Source organism: Antechinus flavipes, chromosome 4 (genome assembly GCF_016432865.1).
Source record: "Antechinus flavipes isolate AdamAnt ecotype Samford, QLD, Australia chromosome 4, AdamAnt_v2, whole genome shotgun sequence".
In the NCBI taxonomy this organism is placed as follows: Eukaryota; Metazoa; Chordata; class Mammalia; order Dasyuromorphia; family Dasyuridae; genus Antechinus; species Antechinus flavipes.
The window spans coordinates 308220875-308229547 of NC_067401.1; positions in this window are offsets into that span (position 1 = coordinate 308220875).

The window sequence follows — 8673 nt, forward strand, 5'->3', positions numbered from 1 at the left end:
AGGGAAAGTTTGAAGAACAAATTATTCCCCTCATCCAGCCCCCTTCCCTAAGGAGGGGGGAGAAAGATTTACAGGATTAAGAAAAGATCAAATAGAAAAGAATGAAATTGCTAGTAAGGGAAAAAACATGAGGGAAAGTCCATTGCTATTTCCCAAAAATTATTCCCTAGAATTTTTGGCCTTTCCAAAAGTCAAATGAGGTGTATCTTTATCTTTCACAAATATAATGACAACCATTTAGGCTATACAGATCTATATATAAACTATGTGTGTGTATATGTATATATATATATATATATATATATATATACACACAAAATAGCTGTGTCTTTATAAAGATTTATCTGTATGTATACACACATACATATACACGTATGATTATATATGTATACACACATATATGATTATATATATACACACACACATACACACACACACATACACAAAAAAACCTTACATATTGGCAAACATGTCATTAAGTAGATGAGGTTTTGAATTTTTTCTAAAGATGCAAGTCTGTTTTGACCAGCTTATTTTTGAAAACGATGAACTGTTGGTTCTGAACCAAGCTATATATTACACAGCAATTTCTTTTTGACTATTATATAGTATCTCTGAAATATGGAGACATGAATAAATCTATCTGGAATAGTTTATTTGCTGGTATTCTAGTAGTACAGATTCTAATCTATAGGGTAAGAAATATATTCTGTTTGACTATCAGAGTTTGGCATATAGTAGTGGCTTAATAGATACTTGTTAAATTTTATGGTATAATTTTATTGTATTGCATTTTATATGACATAAGTGCCCTAAAATAGACACATTAATTCAAGCTGGGCTATTACTATTATTATTATTATTATTATCACTATTAGGTATTTACTTATGTTTTCTGACTCTCTGCACCCTGGAGAGTCTCTACTCTCCAAATGTCTCAGTCACTGATTGTTGTTGTTCAGTCTTGAGCTCTTTGTAACTGCATTTGGGGTTTTCGTGGCAGAGATAATAAATTATGATTTTCCCATTTCCTTCTTCAGTTCATTTTACAGATAAAGAAAATGAATCTAAGTGAGTTAAGTGACTTGCCCAGGATCACACAGCTAATAAGTGTCTGAGAACACATTTTAATTTGAATCCACAGACATGAGTCTTTCAAAAACTAGAACTAGTCCTTTATCCATTGTACCATTTAGCTGATCACTTGCTGATTACTAAAATATTACTACTAATGAATTATTCCTTTAGGTGTTGGATCCATAACCTGGGGCCCCATAAAATCATTTTTTGATAGCTTTAATATAATTGGTTTCTTTCATAATTCTATGTATTTTACTTTATGTATTTAAAATATTATTATGAACAGGGTTCTATAGGCTACATCAGATTGACCAAAGTTTTACTACATTCAAAAGGTTAAGAGTCCCTGCTTTAGGTTAAAACATTGCCCATTCTCTTTCAGAATTTGAATGACTTAGAGTACAGGGAAAAAATTTTTGAAGATAAAAAATTTCCTTTATATAGGAGGATCAAAAGTAGAAATACATGCTAAGAAATTTAGAGCTAAAAGGGACCTCAGATGCCACATATCCATCTCCTCATTTTACCGAGAGGGCAACTGAACTATAGGGAGTTTAACTGACTTGCTTCAAGGTCACACGAATAGTAAAAATCAAAGATAGTATTTGAATCCAGATTCTCTGATCAGAAAATTAATGTTCTTTTCCAATACTACATTGTCTTAAATAGTGTCTTCTTAATAAGGAAAAAAATACTTAAAGGAAATCTTATTTTCTCACAACTATTCTTTCTGGAATCACTTTTTATTCTTTTATTATCCATGTAATGTTTTAAAGGAATTTGCAAGAACACTTTCCTCCCTTTGGGAGATATGGTGTAGAATGGGAGCAATAGAAGATTGGCCAAGGGAGAGAGAAATGTTTCCCCAGGGGAAATGGGAAGAAGGTGAAAGATGGTGGGTGGAGAAGGGTTTGCAGAAAGAGAAAATCATTTTAAAGCTGTGCCTAGAACTGAACTGAAGTAAGTACAATGGCATTTTTTCACTTTTTTTTAAATGAAGGAATTGAAAAATGATCATCCTCAGGTTTCAATCTCCACTTTTCATCATCCCTCACCCACACTCTCCTCTTTAACTAATTCCCTGTGTTCTCAGAGGGCAAGGACATAAGGACAGGATTCTCTGGCTCACAGTGTGTGTTCAGTTACTGTTGCTGAATTATTGACTGACATACAAGGTGTCCATTGTGAATGAGGGAGATAAGAGGGAAAATCAGAATCAGTTCCCAGAATCTACATGCACTGTTGGCAGCAGAGCTGTCCCAATGTGTACTCAAAGACCATTATCCAAGAAGAGCTACATACCCTCTCTGGGTTCTTGTCTGAAAAGGGGTAGGACCAGACACCTTCTAATGTCCCTTCCAGATAAATCATATTAACATTACATTAATGATATTATTGTATATCGACCTTCACACAAACAAGATTTGCCCCTTCTTTTCTTAATACTTTCTTTCTTCTCTTATGAGGTGGGTATACAATCTCTTTTTCTGGGTCATTTATACATCTCTTGCCCATTAAGTGTAGCTATTACTGAAGGCTCTCTTTATATTCCATTGACAATCTATCAGCTCCCACTGGTTTAATTATTGCCTCTATGCATATGATTCACAAACCTATATGCTCTTGAACTTCAAGCCTTCTGGACACCACCACTTGGATGGATTTCATTAGTATTTCAAACTCAACATGTTAAAAATGGATCTCTGATTCCATTCCAAACCCATTTCTTCCCCAACTTCTTTATATCTTTTTTATAGTATTTTATTTTCCCCAATTACATGTAAATTTTTTTTAACATTCATTATTTTTAAATTTTGAGTTCCAAATTTTATCCATCTTTCCTTTCTCTGAGATGGTAAACAATCTGATATGGATTACACAATGCAATCTTGTAAAATGTTTTCATTTTATTAAATTCCTCATTTCTTTTTAAAAAAATCTCTCTCTTTTTTTTTTTTTTTGGTGAACAAAATTTTATTTTTTTCTCTCTCTCATCACTTTCTACTGCCTCCCTGGAGAGGAAAAGTAAAACGAAACCCTTATAAAAACACCCATGCTTAAGTAAAACAAATTCCTACATTGGCCAAATCTAAAAATGTCTCAGTCTGCTTCCTGAATCTTGCATCCTCTATCCATTGGTGGATAGTGTGCTTCATCATTAATCCTCTAGAATTTCGGATGATCATTGCAATGAGCAGAGTTCTTAAGTTTTTGTCTTTACAATCTAACTTTCCTATTTCTGTCTCCCAGTTATCCAGATTTGTAAACCTGGATTGATCTTTGGCCCTTTCTTCTTACTTTCTTTCCATTTCCAACTAGTTGCCAAGCTATATTAATTCTTCTCCCACAAATTGTCTCAAATTTGTTCTTAAGTTCATATTATTTTTTATCTAGATTATTACAAAAGTAGTCCCCTAGTTGACCCCCTTGCTTTCTAGTATGTTCCCTCTCCAAATCATTTTCTATGTAGTTGTTAAATTAGAATATCTTTGAAATACATATGATCTTGTCACTTACTTTCTCAATGTCTTTTACCTCTAGGATAAAATGGACTTCTCCTTGCAGCATTTAAAGCCCTTCACAATATCAGTCCCACATACCTAATAAGAAACAGCATAGCAGACATTTCATGGTATTCCACTCATGAATTCTCCTTTGTTGTCAAACTGACCTATGAGCAGTTCCCTGAACTCAACCTCCAATCTCTCCCATCTCTGTGCCTATATGAAGTCTGTTCTCTCCACACACAGAGAATGCACTCTATCTTCATTTCTGTCTCTCAGAATTGCTCTCCTTCAAGATTAGTTCAAGCTTCACCTCAGACTCTAAGCCATTCTTTACTCTCTCAGCTGTCCTCCCTGAGGCAAGCAGGGAAGAGTACCGAAGGGGATCAATTCATCCTTATAATTCTATCCTGTATAGAGGATGTGGGTAGCCCCACCTTGCTGTTTCCAGTCAGAAATCCAAGTTCTCTCAAACTCCTGAAACTAAATTTTCCCTATACATCTGCCTATGATCCATGCCATCTTTGCTGAATTTCTTTTGGAATTAGCCCATCATGGTTGCCTCATGGTATCTTTCCTCTTCTCCCCTACCATGGCTCATATTGTCTTTCTCCTTCGTGTAGCTAAATGTTTTAGGATACTAAACTCCTCATGGATTTAGCCTGCCAGTCAATGGCATACTCACATCTCATGATGTATTCCCTTTCTCCTGGTTAATTGTGAGTTTTACTAGAGAATCTGTCTTTTCCATTTTAAATTGTTATATGTTCTTCTGAATCTATTCCATTTTTATCTTTTCTGGTGTCTATTGTATTTCTTCATTTTGTCTGTAACTCTTCTCCTAAATAAATCTACTTTTTGCCAAAGAGAATGGTTATTGTGAATTCTTCACATAATCAAACCTCAATATTTGGTGCCTTCATCAATCTCATCATTTGATTCTGTTCTTTAATCACATCACTCCCCCTGCCTCCACCTAAGTGGAATGTAGACTTCTTGAACGGATTACACACACACACACACACACACACACACACACACACACACACACACACACACCTTGTGACTAAGGCAGTGTGGCCTAATGAAGAGGGAGCAGGCCCTAGAGTCAGAAAGATCTGAATTCAAACTATCTAGTTGTGTCAGAGACAGGGCATGAGCAAATTATTTAACCTTTTGATGCCTGAACAACTCTCTGAGCCTGTAAGTTACAAGTAAATTGCTGGTTGCACATGTTAATTGGTCAATAAATATTTATTAAGTACCTATGGGCACTATAGTAGGTACTGGGAATACAGAGAGAGAGAGAGAAAGAGAGAGAGTAAGAGAGAGACACATAGAGACAGAGACAGAGACAGACAGAGACAGAGAGAGAGAGAGACAGAGAAAAGGCAGTCACTGACTTCAAGGAACTTCAAGTAAAAACAATAATGATCACATACAGGATTAATAGAAAATAATTAACAAAAAGAGGGTCCAAGAATTAAAAGAAGTTGGGAAATGTTTCCTGTAAAAGGGGAGATTTTTGCTGGCATTTGAAGGAAGTCAGAAGGTGGAGATAAAAAGGGAGAGCAATCCAGGCGTGGGGTACCATCAGAGAAAATGCCATGAACAGAGAGGAATGTTTTATTTATGGAATTCAAGGAGTTTTCTACTGATAAAATCATAGGTATGGATTCTCTAGGGCACTGCTCCAAAAAAAGGGGAAATTCCCCAGTGTCTTTTACATAGTAGGCACTTAATAAATGCTTGTGGAACTACATTATCTCAATTTTTCATATAAGGAAACTAAAAGTCAGAAAAATTAAATAATTTGGAATGAAATACCTAGTGAATGACAAGTCTAGGATTAAATCTGATTGAAAATTTTATAATGCTTTTATAGTTTGCAAATTATCTATTCATTATCTCATTTGACCTGAAAAACTGTCTTTTGAGTATGATTGAATTGGTATTATCTTCCTTTTAGAAATGTAGAAACTGACAGAATTTAAATCCAAGCCTTTTTGTCTATGAACTCTTTCTCTTCACACTGTCTTGCTAAGAAAACTAATTTATATATCGCTTTTCAAAGCAATGTATGTGTGCATATGTATATATGTACATATATTATACACAAAGTCAATCTTCCTTGTTCAACCTTTCCTAGAAACTATGATACATTCTGGCAGCAGGGAAATCCTGGCACTCAGTTTGGCTAAGTGGGGTGGAAAAAAGTGCCTTAAGGGAACATTACTACTATTGTTAAAGATTGAAAGGGAGAGGAGAGCTCATAATTTTTTTTTAAAAAGGCTCTATGTTTTTAAAATGACTTTCCATCAATGACAACTAATAATTAGAGGAAGAATTTTTATGATGTAAAGCACAAGAAAATGGGTCAGAGGGAAGGGACTTCCAAGGTGATCTGTCTCAATTCCCTTTCTTTATTGATAAGTACCCAATCTTTCACAGTAAACTGCAGAACTGGATTTCAAATTCAGGTCTTCTGACTCAAATACCATTACCTAATTAGTTATAAAAGTCTCTTGGGCCACACACCTCCTCTTTTGACAGGACTATTATTGTTAACGAGTATCCAGAAAATGATTTTTTTTTTTTTTTTGGTACCAAGGACCTTAGGCTGAGATTTAGCCTATAGCAAACACTTGTGCCAAAGTTATAATTCTGAAAGTGTGGGTGTACATTGAGAAGGTTGACCAATCCTGTGGTTATAGAGCTGTTATTGCTTAGTACATAATTAGATGCTTGGCAGACTTTTTCTTATGTATAGTGCCTTTATGTTGAAAGATTGGAACTCCAGCATAAGGCTGTCCAATGGATGGAACTGCACCTGAATTTAGCTTTAGATATGTGTATGAGTGTGTGTGTGTGTGTGTGTATGTGTGTGCGTATGTGTGACTGTGTACACATGTGTGTTGCTATCAAATTCGAGTGAGCAAAAAGTTGGAAAGATTTAGATTGGAAGGAATTTTCCAACTTCCCCTCAGTCCTGGAAATGTGCATCAGTACCATTTGTTTACTAATAGGGAGTCTAGGAAAGACATATAAGACATGAGATGGATCCAAATTATTTGCCCAGTTTTAGTTTTTATTATTTGTTGTACTCTCATCAAGGGAATTTGCTGCAAGTTTGATAGCAGGTGAACCTGAATTCCTCTTCATGCAATTTTTGATGCTTCTTGCTATTTTACCTGCTCATTGGCTCTCAACAAATAACCCCTGTGAAAGTGACAAAGGAAGCTTCAAAAAATTCATCAGTCAAATTCACACTGCTTTTACAGGCTGCTAAAAGGTTAGGTGTTTAAAATCTTTGTGCTCCCTAGGAGGCAGCTTGTGGAAAAACATTGACTCAGAAATCAGAGGATCTGGATTCAAATTCTACCTCTGATGTTTACTAGCTGTAGGAATTTGGGAAAGTCACTGAATCTCTCTAGGTTCATTCTCCCCATCTGTAAAATTAAAGGGTTTCATTAGATGGTCTTCCAGTTGTAGATCTATAGTACTACGATCTGTTCATAAAGCCTTTTCTGATACTCTTTGAAATGATTAAATTGACAAATGTTTTTTCCTAGATAAATAGCTTCTTGGGCTTAAAAGATGAAAACTGTCTTCTTCCTACACAATATTAGGTACCCATGTAGATTTTATATATACATACATATATATGCATATATACACACTCATATTTGTTAATATTTGGCATATATGAGCATTTACGTTATACATATGTATAATATAAAGAAGTAATATATTTAATTATATGTATGCTTGAAATAAAGGAATTATCAAGTTGGACTATGACATCATAATAACTGAATGATATATACTATACAAATACTCCTTGAAAGCCCAAGGCTTCATTGTTTAGGTGTATAACTCTGTATACTTGTACTCCATACAATAGTTTGGATTTGTTAACAGCCCTAGTCAAGAAACACTAGTGTGCTGACAAAGTTGCCAGACCCTAAATGAGATAAGGAGTGTTACATGAGTAACTGCAGACTGGAACACTCCCAGAAAATACTCATTCAAGGGGACTAATGACTCTCTGCTTAAGGGATCTTGTCCTTAAACCTTGACCCTACAATAGTTTCTTTCAGACATCAGAGACTGCTTAAACAAACTTTAGTGCTTCCTGGAAATAGATTTTCCACTGCAACCTTCTGTCCCTCAAACACATACTAAGCCAAACCTCATATTACAAAAGAAATAAAAGTGTATAGTTTGGAGAATAGCTAAAATAACCAGATTATTTAATATCAAAATTAAAGAAAAGGAGAGGATTCTGGGAAGATGTCAGAGTAGGTCAGAAAACCTTTAGCTCTTCAAATTTCCTCTGCAGAAAAAGACAGACATTATCTCAGAGAGAAGGCAAAGCAGAAGAAATAAACTAAATTTAGGGTAAAGTAGTTGTTCTCAGGGATAGTCTACCTCTCATACCTGTGGAAAAAGAAGGAATCTATGGCCAAAGAAGAACTAGAGAACATTATGAAATGTAAAATGAGTAATTTTGATTACATTAAATTACAAAGGTTTTGTACAAACAAAAGCAATGCAGCCAAGATTAGAAGGAAAGCAGAAAACTGGGGGAAATTTTTTACATTCAAGAGTTCTCATAAAGTCTTCATTTCTAAAATATAGAGAGAATTGATTCAAATTTATAGGAATATAAGCTATTCTCCAATTGATAAATGGTCAAAGGATATCAACATTTAATTTTCAAACAAAGACATTAAAGCCATTTCTAATCATATGAAAAATGCTTTAAATCACTATTGATTATAGAAATGCAAATTAAAACAACTCTGAGGTACCACTATCTACTTCTCACATTGGCTAAGGTGACAGCAAAAAATAATAATAAGTTTTTGTGGGAAAACTGGGACACCACTACATTGCTGGTGAAACTGTGAACTGATCCAACCATTCTGGAGAGCGATTGAGAACTACATTCAAAGGGCTATCAAATTGTGCAGATTCTTTGATCCAGCAGTGTCTCTACTGGGCCTGTATATCTAAGAGATCATAAAAGAGATATGGGTAAAGGACCCACATGTGCAAAAATGTTTGTAGCAGCCCTTTTTGTAAT